This window comes from Nipponia nippon, unplaced genomic scaffold, assembly GCF_047370975.1.
Source record: "Nipponia nippon isolate SJK-2023a ecotype South Korea unplaced genomic scaffold, ASM4737097v1 scaffold_16, whole genome shotgun sequence".
Classification (NCBI taxonomy): Eukaryota; Metazoa; Chordata; class Aves; order Pelecaniformes; family Threskiornithidae; genus Nipponia; species Nipponia nippon.
The window spans coordinates 5,394,599-5,419,158 of record NW_028262332.1 but is presented as its reverse complement, the minus strand read 5'-3'; the positions used below and the strand labels follow the sequence as shown (position 1 = coordinate 5,419,158).

Genomic DNA, 24,560 nt, shown 5'->3' with positions numbered 1-24,560 from the left:
AAAGATGTGAAAAACCAACCTGCTTTGCCTCAAGTCATCAGAGCAAATTATGCATTCTCCAGCAGTCATGTAATATGAAATTAAATAACTCCATTGTGCACCTATCTTGCTGCGAATGGGAGAGGCAAGTTCTCCGCTTCCCCTGAGCATAATTTGAGCCCATTTGCTCATCATTTCCCTCCAGCGTCGCTTGCCGTGAAATCCACATTGTGATCCCAATGCACCACTTGGCAAACAGCTACACCAGCATCCCCTTGCAGCTCAGGCCCCGCAGCCCTCCCCATATTCTCCTGCCCTCAAGGCATGAAAAAAATGGAGAAAGAGATTCTACCATCCCACCAACCCATACCAGCCTGGCCTGTGGTACACACTGGTGCTCTGACAGTCTCCACTGGTATTCTGCTTGCCTAAAGCCACGGCAGGATTTTTTTTTGTAGATGGGAATATATTTAAGAAATGTGTTTACTTATATCCCGTAAAAGCACAATAAACTTATCTCCAGACATTGCATTAAAGAAATACTGTGATTTTAAAAGTTACTTTGTTCTAAAACTCCTCCAGGCAGAAAAGATAATAAAAAATAGCAAACCACTGGTGGTTAAGGAAAAAAAAGAACCATGCGGTTATAATTTCACTCAATGGCCTATCCCTAACAGAACAACACACAAAATGCACATGTGGGATAATACATTAAAATATCTTGGAGAAAGCTATTAATTTATAACAATGGTAAATAAGGGTTGATGGGGACAGCGGAGGTGTTTTAAAGTGCAGTTCGCGTTATTGAGTCCACCAGATGTCATATCGGCACTTAAAAGCCTAAGGTGGTTTGAAATGCAGTACAGATTGTCTCGCATTTGATCTTCTAAACCTGTCTCCATCCATCATCGTCAGCAGCTGTCAAGATAACAGGGGACAAGTTTTGATTGGAGCCTGATTGTTTTTTGTTGGCGTAAAGGCAGAGATGCATATGGTTCTGAAACCCGATATTTCTACCTCTTCTGCTAGAAAAATGTGACTTTAAGCAGAAACAGGGCTAACTTCCACCCCCAAGCCAATTTGTTTGATGGAATTCAGCCTGCAGAACAGGACGGATATTTGTATTTATGTCCGCTTGAATGCGGGCTTGCATGCAGCTGCTCCTTGATTGGTTTTAGTTACATCTGATGATAATGCAGAGAGAAAGATCAATATGAAGTCAGTTGGCCTGGTAACCTCCACAAACAGTGCAGAATTTACACGGAGACTTGACACGGGGAATCTGAGAAACATCGTGAAAATTTTATGCAGGCAGGGAAGCTTTGTAATGATCTGCTCTCCGTGGACCCTCAAGGTCTCTTGCATGGTGCTGGTTTTCCCTCCAGGCTCCACTTTTCAGAAGCAGTTCTGCAGCTCCTGCCGGAGTTTGTCGGCAGTGCTCTACCTGCTGACGTGTCCCATGGGAGACCTCCCAGCAGCAACCTCAGCAAGACCAAGAGTGGAATCTCACCAGCCACTGCCATGCTCTCCTGCATGGAGAGGTGAACCCTGGAGCTTCTCTAGTCTAAATACACCCTCCGCCCTTCAAAGGCCTGGGCCATGCCATGCTGCGGTGAGTGGCCACCCTGGGCATTGCATGGCCATCACCCTTGCCACAGCGCCTCCGCCAGAGACTGCAGCCTCCAAGCCTACTTGATATTTCTACAGAAACCATGCACGTTGCCTCAACGCAAAGAGCAAAGAACCACCATCTTGTGAAACAGAGCAAGAGCATATTCCAGCCTGGGGAAAAACAAGGCTTCACGGCTGCATCAGTTATGGGGTGGGGGACCTGCTGAGCCCACCGTGCCCGTTAGCTTGCACAGTGCTGGCACGTAGCTGTGGAAGCCTCTCGGGGCCTTGGCTTGGCTCCCTCCCCAGGGAGCCCCATCAGCTCCCTGCGGATCAGTTGCGTGAGTGATGGCAACAGGATTTGGCTCAAGACACCATAGTAATATGGTGCCGATTAAAGGTTTTATTAGCATGAGCTTGTGTGGCAATTGCATCACTTACAAGTACCAGTAAAACACTTATACCACACTATTAACCAGCCTATATATGCCACATCACTCTTCTGTAAAATACTTCATAAAGTGTTGTAAATGTTTCTCTCGTCTTTTTTCTTTGTACCTCTTGGCTATAAAACCAGGCTGGGTTTAACAGCTGAGAGCTCAGCTGAACAGAGCTTGCTGGGAGGGGGGAGCCACCTTCACTTTTTCACTTATTGCATGGTCTTAAAAAAATTCTCAGCTGTGAAAGCATGAAATGGAGTAAAATTATGCAATGTAATCTCCTGTGTAAAAATATGCAATGCAAAGCGATCCTGTAATTCCTCATGAGCCCAATGGTAAAAGTCTAGGTTCACTGTATATGGCTGGTGTTTTGGTAAGCCTTCGACTTCGCTGGTTTCACAGGTCGAGACAGAGGATGCTCCCGGCAAACATGGATTTTAAGTCTATTTTTACTGAAGGCTCCAAAGGACCTATTAGAACATGTGTGCATGCAGAAACAGGAGGACTCATCTCCAGCAGTGATGGGACTATTTACAAAATGTCAGGGAAACAGACCAAAAAAACCCACCCCCAAAACCCAGCCCAGTGCTGAGACACACACAATCCAGCTGACCTCTTCCCAGCATTCATCAGATGAGCACTTAATTTTTGGGCAATCTAGGAATGAAAAACCCAACACCCAACCTAAGGTCAGTCAAAGCAATCTGGCTTGTTCCTGGAGGCCAATAAAGGAATTAATGCTAGGACAAAATATTTTCAGTTTAGCATAAACCTCAGCCAGGATGTTTTTTCTGTTGACATGGGAAGAGATTAGCATGTGATCACTCCAAAATCTCTTGAAAAAGAGAAACTTTACAGGGCTGGCAATGAGGATAATGCAGCCATGCATTAGGCAGCCCCTCTTACTCGCAGGTAAACCCCACAACCACCTCTGCGGTGGTGGTGACATTAAAACCTGCCCTGACCTCCTCACCTTCTTTGCCTGCAGGCTTTTGGCATGGCAGAGGGCCAAGGAGAGACATGGTCCTCCCCAGAAAGCTTTCGAATACACAGGACAAGGACTAGAGTCAAACAGGCTCCGCCCTTGACCGAGATTCCTGGTCAGGAGGACAGACACACGGACATCTATCACGTCCTGTAGCGCACGTGCAACATGGCCAGGGCCACACAGAGCATCATCTGCGGACATGAGCCAGGCAGGTGTCCCACACCAAGCTTTTCCCCTTCAGACCTTCACACCCTCCCTGGTCTGCCTTGCCTGAAGTTGAGACGTATCTTTTCCAAAGAACCAATTTCAAAACACTTCTTTTTCTAACCTTGGACTACTGCTCCTAGTGTGTTGCTTTAACTATTTTTTCCCTTCAGGAACTGACACAGTTGAGAGAGCAGAGAAATTAAACTGTGCAGGATTGCCTCTTGCATTGATAGACTCAGATTCTTATTCACGCAGAGACTTAAAAAAAAAATATTAAAAAATCATTGGGATCTCTCTCTGCTCAGAAATCTGTATTCCATTAACTCTGGCATAAGGCACAATGCAAACCAAAAGAAAGAGAAACTCACACCAGTGGGTGGCTAGAAAACAGCGGCAGAGTAAATTAGCATACTCAGTGTGCAAAGCGAACAGAGGACTTCGACTCATAGAAAATGATCCTGATGGGAGGAACAGTCAGTCCTTCCTCAGAGCTGCAATAAAAGCCTATGGCCAAGAGGGTCTGTGTGAATTAGGCAGCGGAGATAAGAAGGATCCAAACTCCAGCGAGCATCACTTTCTTGCAATTGATTAGCTGCTCTACTTGAAGCTGGAAAACATGTGTACCACACTTGGAAGAATAAGCGTCGAGAGCACCCTGACAGCAAACCACCATGCACAGACATCTGAAGGAAAGCTGGTAAACAAGAAAGTGGCAATAATCCCATTATACAGTGACAAAAAGTTTGTTTCTGTCCCTCAGAGGGAAGACCTACGTGGAAAGCAGAGCTGGGTCCATCCAGACCTGTTGAGACGCTGGCTCCCGGGCAGCTCCGCTTATGGGGGCTGGAAAGCTCAGCACCAGGAGGGGCTGCAGGAGCAGCCCCAAGATGCAAGTGTGACAAACCCTGCTCAGCAGTAATTACCGGCCTCGCTGGCTCCGGCCCCTGAGAGCTGCTGGGCATCATGCCCAGCAACGGGCACGAAGCACTGCTGGGATGGGGGAGTTAAACTGCGGCTCTCCAGCTCCTCCGGACATGGCATGAGTGGTGTGTGAAATCCTTCACGCAGCAAGCAGAGCACGGCGCTTCCCAGGGAGGCCTTTTGGCAAAGCTAAACTGATGCCCCCTCCTCATTTCATCCAGGAACGAGAGCCTATCCAACAGGATGAGCATGATCAGAAAATAACGGGTAGGCAGGTGGCAAACCAGGACAATTGCTAATGATTTGGCTATGCACAGCTACCAGTTGTGCTCGCAGCCGGCCCGCCCGAAAGCCTGCCGGCAGCAAAGGGCCCCCCTCCGCCCCCCGCATTTCTCCACCTGTTAGTTCATGTCGGTACAAGCAGTAGCGCAGAGGAGGACGACGCTTATCTTAGCATGATTCTGCATGGTGCTTGGCACAACAGGAGCTCAGCATCGCCGAGGTCTCTGGGCACGGCCAATGAGTAATTACAAGTTCACCCGCTGCAGCAGTGGACGGGTGTGAAAGCTGGGACCCCAGGCAGGTCTTGGTCCCCGCCAGCAGACCAGTGACCTGTGGGGACCAACTGGACCAACTGACATGTGCCATACAAAATACTCATTTTCTCAATGTGATGCCCTAGGTTGAAAGTATCCCCTCACCAGCACTGACACTAATAAAGGACCATCTCCCATGGATTTGTGTCTTAGGGCAAACTGCAAGATCTGTTTGAAGCTTCTCCCACAGCTGGGACATTCACGAACACCTTTCCCACATGGACATGTTGGGATCTACTGAACAGCTGAGCTTGTGGGGCTGCTATTTCTTCAGCTGAGGCATCAATATTATGTCTTTCTGCAGCATGACTGTTTCCACAAGCATTGGTATGATATAACGCTACACAATGTTTGCACAGCAAGGTGCAGAGCAGAGGAAGGAGGTTGCAGTGGTAGGGCGAGGGGAAAAGAGGGAGGTGTAAGGTGGTGGGAGAGCATATGGGGGACTCTCAATGCCTGTGCAGGATTCAAGCGCTAAGTAATTTTAAAACTAAGTTTACAGAAGTGCACCATGATTTGTTCATATGCATTAATGAAAACATATTTGAGACATCTCTGACAAATTGGGTTGAAATCCAGAAAAGAAATTAAGATGTGTGTACATACATGTAGAGACTGATCACGTCAGCCTGTTTCCTAACAATATCTGGCTGCAAAAGATATTTAAAAAAAAAACAAACAAACAACAAAGCTTCCCCCAGGGTATTGCAGAGTACACCTTCCCTGTTAACAAGTTCCCTTCACGCGCAGCACATAAGGCTTATAGCACTTTGATGAAGTTCTTGACAGGGGTGAATTTCACCAGAAGAGAAGGAAGGAAAGAAATACTGCAAATCCCAGAAAGACTCTTGCAGCCCCAGCAGCCCTTGTGGGAGCCCTGTCAGAGTCTGGCCAGAAAGTAAGACCGGCACACAAGCCAAATGGCACAGTTTCTAGTGGTCCACACAAGCAGAGGTGATTATGTGATGCATACATGGATCTTTCCAGCTGGAGGTATTTTAAACACATAGAAAATAATGTCGGAATCATAGGACTGCAATCTTTAAATTATATTCAAAAAAGATGCTCAAAGCATATATCATTGAATTATGAACAGCTTTGGCAGCTTTATTGATGATGTTGAATCTGGTTGACAGATGCATTTACACTGCATAAGCATTTGAGATGCTAGAGTAATTGCTTATTAGTCTTGTTGTGAGGCAAAACACCAGATTGAAATAAATAGGAGCTCATGAACACAGAATTTCGCTGCCTCTTTGATTATTTTTTCAAGCTAACCATCTGCTAAGCATCTGGGATTCTTAGAATCCAAGATCCATACCACACACAGGTGGGAATTAAAAAATACAAATAGAAGGAGCTTAAGAACCCAAACAAACTATAATATAAAATTGTCCAAAATGACTAAGGAGTTTCTTTCCTAGCTTGCATACAAATGTAGGAAGTTAGGTTCTTACAGGACACCCTAGACACCGAGCAGATGCATAGCCCAGCAACTGCGTCCGCTTCATGCACCGGTGCTCTTCAACACGTGCCAGGCCCAAAAAATGGTCTGCAGCATACCCCAAGGTGGGGCATGGAGGGACTGCAGAGAAGCAGCCAAGCAAGGTACTCAGCAACAGTGGTCGTCTCCGCGAATAAGACATACCAGGAGAATCCAAATTCCCCTGAGGTCACCAGAAAGACTTCCAGGACTCTCTAGGGCTTTGCTTGCTATAATTTTGGTAGACAGTGCAAGACTTCAGGTTATGTCTCCGAACCTTGCTACTATATTTTTAAACCTTCTACCAAATTTCAAGCATGTTTTACAGAAAAATAAAAAAAAAAAAAGGAAAAAAAAAATGCCCATAGTGAGGGAAAGGCTGCAGTGTCTGCTCAGCCCTTTACTCCGGTTCATCCTTTCCTCTGCTGAGGAGAGGGCTGTGTGCCTACACACCACCCGGCATGATGGAGACCCAGTCTTTTATACCAGCTGCCCTTCCCTGATCTCCAAGCCTCACGAATATACCCGTCCTTGTCTGTGGCCCCGTGTGGGCACTGCCACCCAGCTGAGGATGAAAAGCAGCATCTGGCTGAGGACTCGCCCTTCACAGCCTTTTCTATTTGGCCTGAAGACACGGGGGGAGGAAGCGCTTGGTTACACCGGGAGCTGCAGTCTCAGCTGAGGTGTTGCAATCCCCACAATAAACAAAAATAACGATCTGAAGTCCAAAACTCAAGCAGGACAAATTCAGGAGTCAGAATGAAGTTTGCAACACAGTTTATTGCAGCCTGTGGGATGGCAGCTTTGATAAGAACATAAAATTGATATTTGAATTTTCCCCAGCTGCCATTGCACTTGATGCTGAGAACATGAGTTAATAAAAACAGCCAGTTAAATAACTGTCAAACTCTAGCAAATACCCATAAAGCAAATGTTCTTTTAAAAAAAGCAAATTAGACATGCATTTTTCTCCATGAAAAAGTGAAATTAGAGAAGCTTTATAACTAATATTTGGTTTTGGTTCTAAAATATTAAGGATCTTTCCTAAACATAGCACAGTGAGGGGTTTCAATTAATCTCCTTTGAACACACACATTCAGGTGTTTAAAAGGGAAAAAGAAGAAAGAATGATTTGTGCATCATGATCTGTCATCTACAAAAAGCTGTAAACAGTATCTTAGAGAGCAGAGTTTGTGTGACAAATTTGAGATTAGGCGGATTCCGATCTAAAAATTAAATTGCTTATCAGAGAAATAATATTAGAGTAAAATAAATTAGAATCTCTACTGAAGACTCTAAAAGTAATTTTTAAAATTAATTAGAATCAAAAAGATGGATCTCAAAGGATAGGACAACTCTAATTTAGACAGACGGTAATTAATTCCTTATTTCAGAAATTCATTAACAGGCTGTAAGAGCAAATCATTCCTTTGCTGGAGTTAAACTCCAGAGAGAAAGATTCATCTGGAAAGGGATACGAGAACTCCCCTGCCGTCCGCGGGCACAAGGGCAGGGAGAGCCACGCCAGCAGCCTCTCGCCACGGGGCGTGCGGTCGGGACAGCAGCTGCCTAAGGGGGGTCACAGTGATTTATTTTTGGGTGGGCAGCGCGTGCCTGGGTCCCCTGGGTGAGCAGGGTTTGGACCTGCAAGCTGGACCTGCAGCTTGGGTGGTGAAGAGGCTGCAAGCACAGGGGCTAGGCTGAACCATGGCCCTTGCAAGGACTTGTGGGTGGGGAAAATAAAACAAACACAAAGCATCGCTCTTATTTCTTGTGAAAAGCAATACAATGTGCTTCCCCTCTCCCACTCTTGGTTGGAGCAGCAGGTTTCCCTGTCTTGTTTCACCCTTCACTGAGCTCCTGCCAGACCAGCACAGATCCCACCACAGGTCCTCAGGCCCTAGCGTGGAGACCAAAAACCTAGAGATTTGGGGAGTTTTACCATAAAACTGGCATGCAGCAGCAGGAAACTGAGCTCAGAGGGGACACATTTCCATCCTCTTTCTCTGCTCCTACCTAAAGCCAACAGACACATTTCACAGCTCTAAAAAATAAACACCCCCACCCAATTCACAGAGCAATATCCATGAAGAAAATAACTTGTGCACCTCAATAGACTTAGTGCATAAGTTTCTCCCACCGATAAATAAATGCACTGGCAGCCTGGTCTGCTGCCAGCCCCTCCGGAGCAGTTTCACAACTGCCACTCCACTCTGCAATCCTTTGGAGAGGCCACAGCGCAACGCTGGCCCTTGCCAGAAAGCACACTCGGCTAGCTGGCATCTGGATCCCTTTGATAACTAGTTAGGCTTGGAGCTTATCCTCTGAGCTGGAGGGTTTGTCAAGGGGAGGATAAGCGAGGCATGAATCTGTTGCCTGTCCCAACTGGAGAGAAGCCCAAACCTAAATCCTTATCTGAAAAGACCTGAGCTCTGGATCTGGATCCGAGGAGCATCCTCCTGGCCTTCCCATCTGTGAGGGAGGCAGCCCAAGTCCTGGATCCGCAGTGTGGTGGGAGGGAGAGCCATGAATATGGATTTAACCCTCCAGTCTGAACCCTTTGGGCTGAGGACTGTCACACACCACATGGCAGCAGCGGTCCTGGGCTGTTCTTGGCCCTACTGCAATATAGAGGATTAAGTGGACATTTCTCCAGGGAAGAAACCTAGTGACCTGTGCACTGCATGGACAGACGGCTCCCAAGCTCTTCATCCAGACACTGGAGGAAGGAGAGAGAAATACGATAGGATTAGCTAGCGCTGGTTGCAAAATAATCTCTCCCTGTATCTTAACGCATGGTCCCCAGGTCCTAATGGGAGAAGCAGCTTCCAGAGAGGACAACAGATCCCCTGGCAGTGGGCCTTCACATTGGGGACCAAAAAGGAGCCATGCAGCATGACACCTATAGTAAAATATGCTTAGTACAAGATCCCACGTTTAGCTCATGCTTTTCTGCTACAAGCTTACAGGGAGTTCACCCCTCCTCATCATGGCTCATTTAAGTCTTTGGTTTTTGCAGGAACTAACAAAAGCTTTTGTTTTGTTTTTTTGTTTTGCAGGAACTACCCAAGACCTGAAACCGGCCCCCATGGTGTACTGGTGTCTGTAGTTTCTTTTTCCTAAGTCACAACTCAGCCTAAACGTACTTTGTTGGAAAATGCAAGTTTCTTCCAGTTGCAGAGTGCTCAGCTCTGAGCACTGCACCCTGGGGTCTCCAGAAAATAAAGACAATTAGTGGCTACCTCTGAAAAATTAATTTAAGTGACAGACTGTGAAGCTACCAAAAACTAACAAGCATGTGAAAACTGACTTTTAAAAAAAAAAAAAAATTAGGGGAGTCTAGATGTTTTTCTTCTTTCCTTTCACAGAGAGCCATTGCTACCTTGAAAGTCCTTGTTTAAACTAAAAAAAGAAACATTAGAGTTACTAGGTTAAAGAGCTGAATAAAAAACAAAGTAAAGAAAGGATCTCTTTTCTCTTACTGTTTTTATCTGAAGTTTCCTGGGATGTTTTAGCTGGAGGCAGGCACATTGGTGCATACTGGTAAGGGTGTAAGATTGACACAAAGCACTAAAACTGGGGAGTTCTGGGGGTAGGAAGCACAGTCTCGTCTGCATAGCTCTATGTGTTTGAAGAAAGTTTGGTATGCTGGATAGCTTTTTTTCCTTTCCCTCAGTGGCATTAGCACATTAAAAAAAACCAACTTCCTCACAAGACTCTCTCATTTCTGTCTTTAGAAAACCACAGCTACAGGAATTGTACTGCTATAATGATATCCATGCTTACGAATAAAGTCACTCTGAAGGGAAGGTAGGAGCTGTCCTGACCATTGGATCTGTGCTTGGGGTCCTCACAAGCCCAGGCTGCTGCTCTGACCGGGGTCCTCTTGTGGCTCCTGGGAGGAGAGGAGACCCACAGAAGAAGCTTCCATTGTCAGAGATAGATGCAACAGCAGCTGTGACTCCGTGGTGGAGATTTACAAAAGAGCAAAGAGAGGAATTAGATGTCTGCTCTTGTTAAGTGTCCCTAGGACTGTGTAGGTAACATCCTCAGTTTCTTTGGGGGGAAAAAAAAAATGCTGAATTATTTCTTTCTAGCAGGATAGGAGGGAAGAGCAGTTTGATGGGGTTCTGCTCTAGCTGTGCCTTGACACAGAAGCACGAGCCACAGTCGAGCAGACGAGATCCTGCTGACCCTACATCTGGCCCAGCCTGAGCAATGTGCCCCAATCTGCATTCGGGGAAGAAAAACCAAAGAATTCCTGCTGACCCCAGTGCAGCAGGCAGGCTTGCTCATGGGCACCCCATTGCCATTTCACGGCTCCTTGCGAACCAGGCACGCACCACGAGTTACGTGGGAAACAGTGGCTGCAGCAGGAGAGCCGGTGCCAGAGATGTTCAAGATATTGCGTGCCACCAACACAGCACAGGTGCTGGCTTAGAGGTCACCCCTCTTCCACTCCAGCTGCAGCAGAAAGCCATTTATATCTAAAACACACCACCAGCCTCCAGCTAGAAGGAGCCTATTTTAAACAAGACTTGTGCCACAGATTTAACATTTAAATACATTTGACTTTTAACCTCCTCTGATGCCCACCCAGCCCCTGCGGTGCCTCAGCACTTGATGCACCAAGCAGCGTCAGAGCCTGCCATGACACTTCTCCTCCCACCGGGTGCTTCACTCAATTTTCCTCCCGATGAGTGTTTGAACGTGGTGTTGCGGGCAGCAGCCTTTACAGCTCAGTGAATCAAATGGTCTGCCCGCTGCTGCATTGTCTCTTTCATTTACTGTGTGACAAATGCCTGGAAATTGTTTGGTTTTCTGTCATTATAACCCAAAGATATTAAATTTACATCAACCTGACAAGGAGAGCATGGCTAGGGAAATGAAACGTTGCCTCCAAGAGCGAGGAAGGGACAGGCATCCCTTCAAATGCACTGTGTGGGTCTGGATTTCTGCTTTTCCTCCTGCCTCATCACCATCTCCCATGCCAAGCACAAACAGCTTGATTTTCCTTGGAGAAGAGACCTTGTGGCCTGGACAGAGCGTGAGGTGGCAGAAGGGATGATGCTGGAGATGCCTGTATCTCAAATATCTTTCAAGCCCTGTACGCCCTGAGATCGAAGGTGCCGTCCCCCATCCATCACTATGTCACATCCATGGTGACCAAAGGCACAACTGGGATCTGCCATCTCATTTGCTGTCCTATAGCTGGGACTCACTGGCTGGTTCCCCACCCACAGCCTGTGGGGAAACCTCTGTCTAAGCACGAAGAGCTGCAGGTGGCTGGTCACTCCGCACCATGGCTGCATACGCGCCAGAGCTGTTGCCACATCAAGAGCCCCCCTGTTCTCTTCGCAAATCCCCAGGTAGCCGCTTAGCTGCTTCCTAATCATCAGGAGGCCTCTAGATCTCTGTATTGATACCAAAAAGCATTTCCACTTCACTGTAAGCTCCTTATCTCACCAAAGAGCGTGTTCAATGTCTCTTATCCCATTACCAAATATGAAGAACTCCTGTTCTTTCTTTCTGCCAGAAAGATTTTGTGTGTGTGTGTTTACAGCTTTGTTACCCAAATACCTCCCACCCACCCACCTTTCCTGATTGTTGATAAACATGGAAATCCATTCCCCTCCTAGCAAGGGGAACAGGGGATCTTTTATCTTCCCCCAGTAAACGGTAATAAGCTTCTTATCCTCTTACCAATAACTGAGAGCGTTGCAAATCCTGTATCAGACACACTAGGGTTAGGGTTGTTTGCATTACGTGAAGGGATTTTGTAAAGTGGCAAATAAAAGGCATATCGTTTTGTTCTTTTATCTGAATCTTCCTTCTAGGAGGGAAGGCAGAGTTGTTTAGAAGTACATTTAATTGGGTATTATTCAGAATCAGGTTGAGGCAAGTTCTCCTGTCTCCCACAAAGAACTTCTGCACTAATTTGTTCCTACTCATGGATGAAAGGTCATTGTGCTGGCTAGGAAGTTAAGTAAACAAAATTAGCATCTGATTTAAGAGACTTCTTATTCCCTCTGGTGTAAATTAGTGTAAAAATTAGCAAGACTTTCAGTTGCTTCTGTTTTCTGCATTTGAAATGCATCAGTTCCCTGAATTTAATGGCGTGGAGTCTTATTATCTCTTTATTTATACAATTGCATACATATGGGTGGTGAGATGGAAGGGACCAAGTATATCAACTTCAGAAGTGAATATCGTTCAAGGTTAGCAGAAGTAGGACAGAAGAGCTCACAGCAGCGCTGACACCCGGGCACTGAAGGAGTGACAACCCCATACTCACAGATGGGAAAACATTTCAGAAATGCAACGTGGACTTTAGCTGTGAAATTCAGTGCCACACAATAACGCAGGGCAAAGCAAACCCACCTTTACTACAAAGGCTAACAGGGTGCTTTGTTCAAAGGCTTGATTTTATTTTTTTTTTAAATTGAAATAAAAAATAGTCTCTCAGGTGTTCATATCACATTCAAATCACTCTGAGTACTTCCCAGAGATTAGGAAAAAATCAGCCACTGCTTGGGACTAAGGTAGAAAACCCCAACAAGTACGTTCCAGAAGCAGGTTCCTGATAAATTGCTCATTAAAAAGCCTTAAACTTCTTCCAAATCATCTATTATTGCTACCCATTCCAATAAATAACCTGATGTTACTGCAGCTTTCCCTCATCAGCTTCACTTTGTACTGCATCCATGAAAAGAACTCCATACAGGGACAGAGGGCTGAAAAATGAAAACACATTAGAAAATAACCTCAGGGAAGGAAGGTGATAGAGGTATATTTTTCTGTCCTTCTGGGTAGAACAGCCTTCAAAGAGGCAATCATTCCTGGGGAGTGAGGAGGGGCTGAGCTGGCCATAAAGGAGCGCCTGAACCTTGGTATCTTCCAACATGAGTGTGGGAGAGATTTTTCTAATCACCACTTTGTTGGTTTAAAGACTATTCCCAGCATGTCACACGTTGTATTTCAGCAGTGGATAGGAGGCACGAAGACACCTATTAAATTGGAAGGCTAGAAAGAGAGCCCAAAAGCGGGAATTTTGGGAATGCCTTTGGCAGAAACCTTCAGCTACCCCATAACAAAGCGAGGAGCTAGACCTTGGGGCCTCCCGGAGCTATGGGACTCACATCTGTAGGATCTCTTTCCCAAGATATTCTTGCTTGGGGGGTGGGGTGGGTGGAGGGGTGCGGGGAGAAATCAACCAAATACCCAAAATCAGGATTGGCTGCAGATTTTGGCAAGAGATGCTGCACCTGACCCTCTGCAGAGACCCACTGTGGTGCTGTTGCACCAGCCCCATAGAAGGGTTTCTGCTCCAGAGTTACTGGCTGCAGCACTGCCCAAGGATGATGCCCTCGCCCTGTCAGAGCCATGAGCTTCCCATGGACAAATGTTACACAAAGGGAGCAAAACCAGCTCCCCCAGACAGCCTCGTTGAGTTGGGGGTTACACTGGTCTCTGGTGAGGTTCTCCTGCCATAGAATTTTTAATCTTACATGCTACTAATTTGGATGTTGATTTTCCACTGTGCAGTTCAAACATACTTCCACTTTAATTGGTAAAAATCCATCCCCAGACCCCAAAGAGAGGTACAGCATTTTCAACCAAGCTCATCATTTTGAGTCTGCAATTGCTTATTAAACCAAAAAGATGTTGAACTGAGACCAATATGTTAAATTAATAACATGAATATTAATTCCCTGAAGAGTTACGGAATATATCTATTCTACCAGCTAAGCAAAGGTAACAGTCCTCCAGCCCCGTAAGAGAAACACAGGCACTGAACTAATAGTTTGCATTTCTTACTGACTCAGTTTAAAACGTGAGCAGAAACACTCGTTTTCCAGTTGAGAGCAGCTATTGCAATTGCCATGAAAGGCTTGCTATAGGAGAGGTTTGGGACCTCCCAGGTTTGGCTGGGCAGGCCAGGGAAGGACCACTGATCCCTGGCTTAAGAGCGTAGTTGAGAGACAGCCCATGTGCTGAAATTAGGGTATTCCCAATATCAGAGTTGTCAGAAATCAGACAGCTACTGGCAAACCCTTAGGCCTGAGTGCCCAGGTCTGGTTTGTGTGCCACCAGGTCCTTTGCTCTCTTTGCACCATGAATCCTGGACTCCTTCCTTACACTAGGACAGCAATTCTCCCAGGACAGCCACACTGTGAACTTCTTCCTCTGACTACAGAGACAACATTTTGTGGGAATACCAATTTTTCCCAGTCTCGATATGCATGCAATAAAAACACCAGCCTCCTCAGAGACTTAAATAAAGACTTAGTTTCTGGATACAATTTGGTGTATAGACAGAGTAAGCACAGTATTCCTCTACTGAAAAAGATCTCTGGAAACACCAGGGCCCCACACCAAGGGGTTCAGGCACCTCTAGGCATAGGTGGCAGCTGAACAGGAGTTTCAGGCAATCACCTCCAAGTAACAGTATCTGAAGTCCTCCCAAATCATCCTTGAAGGGCATGTCTTCCTATGTGGGGGTCCTACATCCAGAGTCATCATACAAACCATTTCAGGTACTAGAAGATCCAGTTTAAAAACAAACCCAAATTTGTCTTCTCCCATGAGGAGAGCAGTAACAACCAGCTGGCTCTGGAGTAGCTGGAATATTTTCTCCCATTGCCCAGATCACGCTTGAATCTAGCAGCCCTCTCTAATGGGTCTGGCCTTGATCCCACCTTGACAGCCCTGAGCCAGGACTTCTTGTCATAGATATTTTCTTCACTATTGTATTCTTCCTTGCAGTTCATCAGCCCAAAGCAGTGCTAGAGAGGAGGACAAAAGTTCAAAGCCTGTCACAAAAGGGACCTCTTAGAAAAGGTCAGTAGACCTTGCAGGGAAGAGACAGTTTGTGACTGCTGTGGCCACAATGTCTTACAAAAACAGAGATTAAAACCACAGCTAAAAAAATGAGCAGAAGAGCCATTAAGCATATGTTGGGTACAAGCTAACAAACACATAAACAACAACAATTGCCAGTTAACCACAGGCAAGAACTTTCTACAAGCCGCAGGTACTAGGCACAAATTGACAATAATCAGGTTTAATGGGTTTGGTTTACAGTCTCACTGGTTTGCATGTTTTATTCTTTTCTGCAATATTAGCCAGTAAAATAAGAGTCTCTCTCTGTACTTGCAAATCTGTTGGGGTGGGAGAGTCCCAGATGTTGGAAGAGTCATCATCAATAGAGATCCCCAGGGACTGGGAATTTTTGTTCTGTTATAATGCTGAGGCCTCAGGCAGAGTGCGAAGAGTGCAATAACAAGGATGAAATTTGGATGCAAACCAGAAGTGATAACTAACAGAAGTGCTTAGGTCCAAGGGAATAAACTCAAACTTTTATTTCCATTCAGATGGAAAGCCCTTTGCACTGGAAAGATGCAGGAGGTTCCATACGGAGGGATGTTTAGAACACAGTGACTGTATTTTCGGCATAAAAGCTGAAGCTCTGCTTTGATTGGAGTAGAAATAGAAACAAATGAAACTCATTTGGAGAAAAACACAGCAACCTTTTAGCTCAGATTCTGAAAGAGGCTGCCCAGACCAAGACAAGCTCTAGCTGAGATCTCTGGAGCAGCTGTGTGCATTTGCAGCTTTCCTCCAGGATCACACTGAAAACGGACAGCACTACTCTATCTGGCCCCAAGGAGGAACGAAATCCTCCTTCCACTTTCTGTGTGTGTAGTAGAGCTGCTTTCCAGAGGCAGTTGTGGGTATCCCTGCAGAGGTACGCACGCATGCACAGCTCTTAGCCACCGCTATGCATCAGAGGCACCACACTGCTTGGAGCACAGGGAGCCTGGCATTCGTTGTGATCAAAGCTTAAAGAATACACCGTAAGAATAGGAGTCAATACCACAGACAATTATTACTGTTATAAGACATTTTTATAGCACCACGAGTTTAGTTTGCATTTCACAAACAAGATCAGAGACTCTGTTTGACCCAGAGAGACTCTAGTCAACATAGGGCAGAATGCACAAGCAAAACAAAATACAGGTGTGAGAGCAGCAGGGAGAGGGACTCAGAAGAAAAGAGAAGAGGGAGGACCAGGTATTCAGCAGAACCTGGCTTAGCAAGAGCTTTCAAATGATTTACTTGTTTTATCAGTATCTGTTGCACAGTTTTGCTGAATGCATATGAATACCTTCAACTCTCTGATGAGGAAGCAGAAAGCAATGACATGACTCACCCGTTTCCATGAACTGAGGCCAGGTTTCAGGTAGGTCCTTGCTCCAGGCCAACCACAATACCCATAAAATGGGAAGAGCACCCAGAGCAACCCCAAGCAGCCCCTCTCCCACAGCAGAATAACCTTTCCCCACCTCCCCCTCCAACTGATTTGCCCTTTGCTTCCTGATTGGCCCCAAGAACCTCACACAGCAGTGTGTGGGGAATTAATTACATCCTCCTTAAAGACTCCTGATTAACATTTCCATCACATGCTAACGAGACATTTCCTGGCTTCAATCTGCTTTCCTTTGTTATAGCTTTCTGGAGACAAACTTTATACGTTTATGAGAAACATTAAATGCACAATTGTCTAACTACAATTTATAGCCGTCCTGGCTCTGTGGAGTTTGCGTAAAGACTCAATATATTATAGCATGAAATCTGGAATGGGCTCCTTAGAGTGAGATCTTCATCCACAGCTGTTTCTTAGGTCACTTTGTAGTTTGCCATCACTGTACAAAGAAAAAGCAACCAAGCTCAGAAACTTGGATTGATGCAGCCTACCTGAGTCTGATGAAAATGGAGGGGAGGGTCCATCTCAAAAAATAGCAGCAAAGTGATACCTCCAGGAATTCCAGCAAAAGCACAAGGTGATCTAGCTACTAACTGTACCTCCAACAGAGATAGATATTATTGGGAAAAAAGTTAGGATTAGCATTTTAGGCAATATGCTAAAAAATTAGAGAGAGAAATAATAAACAAAGATGACTGAGCAATACCATGTAAAGATGGGAATAAAGGTGGGCACCTGGAATATTTCTTGCATTTAATGAAAGAGAAAGGTTCCAAGGTTTGAATAAAATGACTCCTATCAAGGGTTTTGCAGTTATACTGACTGTAATGCTTATTAGCCCTTGCATTTAACACATACATTCAGCAACCAAAGTCTTACTCCAATACATAATACAATAAATACACAAGAAGCTTATTGTAATAAATACAACACCACTGCAAATGAAATAGTAATTAGAAGCATAATTCAGACAGATTTTAGTTAATACCTATTTACTAGAAGGTGTTAATCTCCCAAATACACGTCCTAAGTATACAAAATGTGCCTCCATGCTCCCAACTTCCCTCCATCAAAAATTGTTCACCCGTTAATTGGAATTTAAAAAATTGCCTCATTTTTTGGAGTGTATTGGTAACAGCTATACCAGCTTTTGGAATCTAAACGCTGCTGAGGTAAACAGTTTAGCACCTCACTTGCGAAAGCTGGTGTGGGCAAAGCAATCCATCCACCTTGCCCTCCTCCAGCCAGGTTGGGATCCATAGCACTGCTACTTCCACTAGTAGGAGCTGATGTGGCTAAAAAAATGCTGGCAATCCTGTTTCCTCCCTACTTGGCTGATTCCCGGCATGCACCCTCTCCCAGCCAGCACATTAGTTCCCTGCAAGGCCGTGGGTTTAGCCATTAACTGTGCAAGGTACAGGGGGACCTGCAGGCTGGAGGGGACAGAGGACAGTGTGACACCAGCCCAGCACATCTTTGCCCGTTGGGTGAATGGGCAACTGGAGGCACAGGGGCTCCTCTGCTCATTCCCTGTATTAAGACCCGTACCAGCATACTGCTTGTCTGCTGAGTCTCTGGGGTGGCTCAGCCTTCATACCTGAGCTTCATAGTGAGTCTAAGAATTATTTACAAATTTGGAGTAACAGGCAGCAGAGGGGAAAATTGTTTATTCATACTAGAGTGGAGCCCAGAGGTCCCAGTGGAGATCAGGGCTCTCCTGCTCCTGTTGCTGAACACGTGCAGAGTACAATGGAATTTTAGGAAAACAAACTTCCAGCTCTTCAAGGAGTTAATCAACAGGACTCCCTGGGAAATGGCTCTCAGGGACAAGGGAGCAGAACAGAGCTGGCAGGTCTTCAAGGATGCTTTCCACAGGGCACAAGAGCTCTTGATCCCCAGGTGCAGTAAATCGCGCAAGGAAGGGAAGAGGCCGGCATGGCTGAGCCATCACCTGGGGGCCAAACTAAAGGCCAAAAAGAGATTGCACAGACAGTGGAAGAAGGGACTGGTATCTTGGGAAGAGTACAGGGACGCTGCCTGGTTGTGTACAGATGGGATCAGGAAGGCCAAGGCTCGGCTGGAACTGAACCTGGTGAGGGATGCGAAGAATAATAAGAAGGGCTTCTACAGGTACATTAACCAGAAAAGGAAGGTTAAGGAAAGCATACCCCCTCTGATGAGCAATAGTGGTAAGCCGATAACAACAGATGAGGAGAAGGCTAAGGTACTCAACAACTTTTTTGCCTCAGTCTTCACTAGCAATCTCTCTCCTCACACCTCCCGAGTCGATGGGCCATTTGATGGGGACTGGGAGGACAGAGGTCCTCCCGCTATAAGAGAAGATCAGATTCGTGACCACCTGAGGAACCTGAATGTTTGTAAGTCTATGGGTCCCGATGAGATGCATCCGAGAGTCCTGAGGGAATTGGCTGATGTAGTTGCTAAGCCACTCACCATGATACTTGACAAGTCATGGCAGTCAGGCGAAGTCCCTGGGAACTGGGAAAAGGGAAATATTGCAGCCATTTTTAAAAAGGGTAAAAAGGAGGACCCTGGGAACTACCGACCTGTGAGCCTCATCTCTGTGCCTGGGAAGATTATGGAACAGATCTTCCTGGAATCTATGCTAAGGCACATGGAGGACAGGGAGGTGATTTGGGACAGTCAGCACAGCTTCACCAAGGGAAAGTCCTGCCTGACCAACCTAGTGGACTTCTATGATGGAGTAACTACATCAGTGGACAAGGGAAGAGCTACGGATGTCATCTATCTGGACTTCTGTGAGGCCTTTGACACGGTCCCCCACAATATCCTCCTCTCTAAATTGCAAGGATATGGATTTGATGGGTGGACTATTTGGTGGATAAGGAATTTGCTGGGTAGTCACATCCAGAGGGTAATGGTCAATGGCTCGATGTCCAGATGGAGAACAGTGATGAGCGGTGTTCCTCAGGGGTCTGTACTGGGGCCAGTGCTGTTCAATATCTTCATTAATGACATAGACAGTGGGATCAAGTGCATCCTCAGCAAGTTTGCAGATAACACCAAGCTGAGTGGTGCAGTTGACACGCCTGAGGGACGGGATGCCATCCAGAGGTACCTGGACAGGCTGGAGAAATGGACCTGTGTGAACCTCATAAGGTTCAACAAGGACAAGTGCAGGGTCCTGCACTTGGCTCGGGGTAATCGGTATCAGTACAGGCTGGGAGATGAAGGGATTGTGTGCAGCCCTGCCGAGAACGACTTGGGGGTACTGACAGATGAAAAGCTGGACATGAGCCAGCAATGTGCTCTCGCAGCCCAGAAGGCCAACCGTATTCTGGGCTACATCAAAAGAAGTGTGGCCAGCAGGTCAAGGGAGGTGATTCTGCCTCTCTGCTCTGGTGAGACCCCACCCGGAGCACTGCGTCCAGCTCTGGGGTCCTCAGTACAAGAAGGACATAGACCTGTTGGAGAGGGTCCAGAGGAGGGCCAAAAAAATTATCAGAAGGATGGAGCACCTCTCTTATGAGGAATGTTATGGAAACATTCAAGTCCAGGCTGAGCAACCTGATCTAGTTGTAGATGTCCCTGCCAGTTACAGGGGGGATGGACTAGATGGCCTTTAAAGGTCCCTTCCATCCCAAAGCATTCTATGATTCTACAAGGCAATACCTGCTCAGCCCCACACCAACAGGCCAGGCAAAGGCAAGAAACGAGGACATTCATTTGCCTCCATTTGCAGAAGGGGAAGGGAGTCAAGCCAATGCGACTTGCCTAGATGCACGGATAGCCTGTGGCAGGGAGGGAAGCAGCTCTTCCAAGTCCCAGCACAGTATTCACACCTCCAAATTATTCAAGTCCTCAGTGAAGCACTGCTGAGCCAACAAAAACGAGTTACAGCCTTTGCCCAGGACTTGACCCTTGTTCTCCAGAGAAAAGATTAAAAAGAATAATAAAGATTAACTTCTACTTCTCCTTTACATGTGGCCACAGTGGCTCTGAAGCCTTGCCCTAGCTGGGGATAAGCACACGGGGTGCTGATGTGCCCAGAGGAAGGCTATGCTCGCAGAGGTGCATCCTTCCCAGTGGAGAGAGAAAAGGAGACCCAAAGGGAGCTCACCAAAGCTCCTGAGTGCAGGAGCCCCCCACCCCTCTGGGGTGCACTCTGATCAGGGAAAAAAGCAAATCAGCCCTGTTTCCCCCCTCAATGCTTGGAAATCCCCCAAGACACTCCGGTTGGAGGGAGACCAGGCTGTGCTACAGAGAAAGACTTCAGACTCACGGACACATGTGCACCAGCAATTGCCATCGCTGCTCAAACTGGACCCAGAAGTGCCTGTCAGTCCTTGATGAAGTAAAAGCACAAATTGCCATCAGCTGTGACAGCCCAGGGATTGATCTGGCCCTAAGGAGACAGCAAGGGGGAAAAGTGGAGAGTGGACCATAATTCTGCAGCCCCAGGCTGTGCATTCATTGCTGTCTTTTCTTCCTCCATCACTGGGGTCACGTGCAGTAAGGAATTTTATCCTGCAGGGCTGCCAGCCTTTTAATCCAAGCAATTCATTTTCTCCATGGAATTCATCTTCTGGACCAGGACGCACTAACTGCGAGCCTGCATTTGTGATAAAGACCGTGAGACATAAATATTTTATACTAGTAATGAGATATTTAGCATTGATATACAGCTCAAAGCCCAGTGCAATTCCAGCTTTGTTAATTATAATGAACTATTGTAGGACTCGACTTCATCTGCTCCTTGTAAATCTTGCAATGCTGGTGTGATGTGCTGGTGGCTTCTTTCCAGGGTGAAACTGGAGCTCAGCCTAGTGAATGTTTAATCAGATATTCAGGCCCACTGTAAGAGCAGTTTAATGGTGTGAATGGTATGGGGGTTCTGTTATGGTGCTGCCTGGCTCCCTTCTGGAGATGAAGATATGGTCCTGTGTATAGGGCCTGAGTACAACTCTATTGTAAATCCACCATTTTCCTCCTTATATGTCTCAAGCAGGGACTGAAGCTGCTAACCATGAGGACTGTCTTCTACTGCCTGAGCTGCCATGACTGGTAGGAGAGTAAGCCAGCTTTACTCATATAATTTGACCTCTGGAAGAGGATACAGACCTTAACCATGTTTTTTTTAAGTCCTTTGGACACCTTCTGTCAGCTGCCTCCTCTTCATGTGGCAATAAAGTGTTAGAGACTTGTCACTCCTCCCAAAGCCTGTGATGGGCAGCAACTCTGTCCCCATCCCCTAGCCCTGCATCTGACATATCCCATCCCAATTTTAGCAAGCTTAAAGTTCACATTCATTGATAGTGTGGAAATAGACAGTGCAGTGTTGTGGTTTAACCCCAGTCGGCAATTAAGCCCCACACAGCCACTCGCTCACTCTCCCCTGGTGGGGTAGGGGAGAGAATCAGAAGAGTAAAAGTGAGAAAATTTGTAGATTGAGATAAAGACAGTTTAACAGGTAAAGCAAAAGCCATGCACGCAAGCAAAGGAAAACAAGGAATTCATTCAGTCCTTCCCATTGGCAGGCAGGTGTTCAGCCATCTCCAGGAAAGCAGGGCTCCATCACGTGTAATGGTTACTTGGGAAGCCAAACTCCATCACTCCAAATGTCCCCCCCTTCCTTCTTCTTTCCCCAGATCTATATGCCGAGTATGATGTCATATGGTGTGGAACATCCCTTTGGTCAGTTGAGGTCAGCTGTCCCAGCTGTGTCCCCTCCCAACTTCTTGTGCATCCCCAGCCTGCTCGCTGGTGGGGTGGTGTAAGAAGCAGAAAAGGCCTTGACTCTGTGTAAGTGCTGCTCAGCAGTAACTAAAACATCCCTGTATTATCAACACTGTTTCCAGCACAAATCCAAACCATAGCCCCATACTAGCTACTATGAAGAGGACTAACTCTATCCCAGCCAAAACCAGCACATACAGACATACCATGTTTTGGGGTAAAAAATTACATTCAAAGCAAAGCTCACCTAAGCCCTGCTGGATTTAGACTGAGACCAGACAGAGGCTAGGAGGCAGAAGCATCCTCCCTTGCTGAGAAGGAACTGTCCTCCCACATTTTCCTTTTGTTGCCTGCTGAGGAGGAAGGGTCTGGCAAGGCACAATGCTTCTTACACTGGATAACATACCTGAAGGGGAGGTAGCTGTTGTATCCCCCTCTCCTTCCTTCCCTACATGCCTAGGAGTACCCATCTCTTCCTTTGCTTCTCCCTGTGTCTTTTGGGAAAACGGCTCTCAGTCTGGTCTGATACGATCACTGTGGGCTATTGCACGGCACGAACTGCTCTACTCCCCCAGCTAAAACTGCTGCAGAGCTTTTTATCCCCCAAAATACTGAGCCTTTAGAGTTACGTTTGTGCACCCAGAATCACCCAGGATCAGGCCCTTTGTCCTGAAGTGCATCTAGGACATGGGAAGAGCAGAAGACAACACACCTTTGAGTTGATTTGGTACTGAAAAGTCATATACTGCTGTCCAAACAGGCTAGCCAGCATGGATCAGGCTCTGAATAAATCCTGCCTGTGCTGAAGCACCTGGAAACGGAAGATATCAATGGCAGGAACAGCATCAAGCTAAAAACGTGTATGGAGTGTGAAGCTGGCATTGGGAACTGCCATGCAGGAATGGCATGGTTCCGCCTTTATTTAGAATTAGTGGATACTTGAAAAACTAGCTTAACATTTTGTCAGATGCTCAACGTAAATCTGGATAATAATTCACGCTACACTAGACTCTTTATAACAGTAGTTTGCTAAAACAAATTGAATTCAAACCTATATTCATTTACTAACTTAATGCATGGCATATCTGTGAATAATTTTTCATAGTCTAAAAAAAATTCTAGGCACAGGCTTAGTTGGAAAAGGGCCAGCAAATCTAAAATTAATGTACATTAAAGCATAACTGGTACTCTAAGTGCATTTGTTATATGCAACAATAACTGCTTAAGCCCTTTTTTGAGAAAGAGATTATTGGGTAAAAGCTAAAAGAAGTTTAGATCTGAAAATCCTGGTGTAGAATGACAAATCAGAGCTTCTTATATTTCAAACTGAGGTTGTGCGTATTTGGGAGGAGGGAAAGACCCAAGCAATTTGGCACTTAGAAGCTGCAGTATTATTAATGGAACAACTTAAATAAAAAGTTTGCCTTTTTCTTTTTTTAAATGGTTACTGGGGGTGGAGAGAATGAAACTTCTTTGCTTTTGAAGATGTGTTGAAACATCTCCGCTCTCTCCCCATCTCTCCCTCACTTGAAAGCACGCGACTTCAAAAAAAAAAAAGAAATTATTCCACTTTTACGCATTGCATTCCAAAACTGAAGCAATTCCAATTTTTTTTTTTTTTTGGTGGATAATTGGGAAAAAAAGTGCTAAGTTCTGTAAAAGTGAGGGCCCACTTCTACACCCCTTCTGCACAAAAACGATCATTGCAGTCCTGCAAAAACAAACCGAGATAAGGTTTGACAGCCATCCATTTGCTTAGCCAGTGAAAACCCGACCGTCAATGTGACCTGCTACACAGACAGGACCATTTGGACAAGAGTGGTGTAATTTATCAGGGCCACCCAGAGCATGAAGGATGGAAGATACCCAGCAGTATCTTGTGTTTTATGTTACTACCTCCTACGAAGATTCATATTTCAGAAAGCAAGAACACTCATTGCACACCATCCAGAGGCTGCCTTACATTTCACCTCTGTGTCATCCCCTCAACGCACATTAATATTAATTTCTTCTTCCTCCCCCATCCCAACAATTATTTACTTTGCAAAGGATTTACTGTGACACTTGAGCTGAAGGCAATGTGTATAAGCCCCACTCCTGATGTACAAGAATGAATTTTTAGAATTCTTAATTTATTACCAATTAATTTCTTCTAAATTATAGGAGAGGCGACCTGCTGTAGATAACTGTTCCTTTCTAATGCCTTCCTAGAAAATCTTTCATTAATGAGCCCATTAATTTAATGGTGGCAGGGGCAAATCATCCAGAGAGAACCCTTCAGTTGCAATCTGTGTGTCCCGCCTCATATTCTTGAGAACATGGTAAGAAGAAAGCTGGGTTTGTTTGCAAT

General features: G+C 45.9%; 1 long non-coding RNA gene across 2 annotated transcripts in view; it reads right to left on the bottom strand.

Annotated features, from left to right (window-relative positions):
• Positions 1-24,560, bottom strand: part of LOC148056222 (uncharacterized) — a 53,235-nt gene that overhangs the window by 15,583 nt on the left and 13,092 nt on the right. Inside the window, exon 1 of one of the 2 annotated variants that reach the window (XR_015703671.1) lies at positions 16,439-16,539. The exons of the other annotated variant lie outside the window; for it this stretch is intronic. This is a non-coding gene — a long non-coding RNA (uncharacterized LOC148056222). Of the gene's footprint in view, positions 1-16,438; positions 16,540-24,560 lie in introns of those variants that run through there. 2 annotated transcript variants of the gene reach the window in all.